The sequence below is a fragment of the Otolemur garnettii genome, unplaced genomic scaffold (genome assembly GCF_000181295.1).
Source record: "Otolemur garnettii isolate 467f Iridium unplaced genomic scaffold, OtoGar3 scaffold00104, whole genome shotgun sequence".
NCBI classification, from domain to species: Eukaryota; Metazoa; Chordata; class Mammalia; order Primates; family Galagidae; genus Otolemur; species Otolemur garnettii.
The window spans coordinates 1,620,894-1,621,699 of NW_003852499.1; the positions used below are offsets into that span (position 1 = coordinate 1,620,894).

Below are 806 nucleotides of genomic sequence, written 5' to 3' on the forward strand. Positions count from 1 at the left end.
TAGTGTCATAGCTCATAGCAACCTCAAACTCTTGGGCTCAAGAGATTCTCTCGCCTCAGGCTTTCAAGTAGCTAGGACTACAGGCACTCACCACAGCCCTCAGCTATTTTGAGAGACGAGGTCTTGGTATGGCTCAGGCTGGTCTCAAACCTGTGAACTCCAGCAATCCACCCGCCTCAGCCTCCCAAGTGCTAGGATTATAAGTGTGAGCCACTGCACCCAGTAGACACATTTTATTTCTATCAAACATCACTCTTCCAAATGGCTTTCATCTGTTCTTTCCTAGCCTTTCAAACTATCACCACCTTAATTCATGCCCTCATTTCTCACCTGAACCGGCTCTCAGTTTTAACTTTTCTTTAATCTAGTCTGCATCCCTGTATACCATAGCCACAAGGTCTATCTAAAATATAAAAGTGACCTTGTCACCCTTTCAGAGTCAATCTCTTAAATTCCAAATAAAGTTTATATACCTAATGTGGCACACAAGGGGCTTTGTGAACCAGCTCTTCATTTGCCTTTCCCTCATCCACCCTAGGTTAGAAGACTTCAGAACTGTTTGCCCTTATTTCATACCCCTATGCTATTTCTTTCCTCGCCAGAAATATCGCATTGTCTCCAATCTAATTACCTCTTAACTTCCTTGAAGACTCTGCTCTTCCTTCCTGACTCCCATCCTACACTCTTGCCTGGTACTATAGACACCTGTTTACTAATCCTCCATCTGTTCAAGACTCTGAGCTCCTTGGTTAGCAGGGCCTGTCATATGAAAGGACTCAGTAAAGGGGACTTGGAATTCCCAAGCT

At 44.2% G+C, this 806-nt stretch overlaps 1 protein-coding gene across 2 annotated transcripts in view; it reads left to right on the forward strand.

Annotated features, from left to right (window-relative positions):
- Window positions 1–806, forward strand: part of RBP5 (retinol binding protein 5) — a 4,777-nt gene that overhangs the window by 2,037 nt on the left and 1,934 nt on the right. The window lies entirely within an intron of this gene.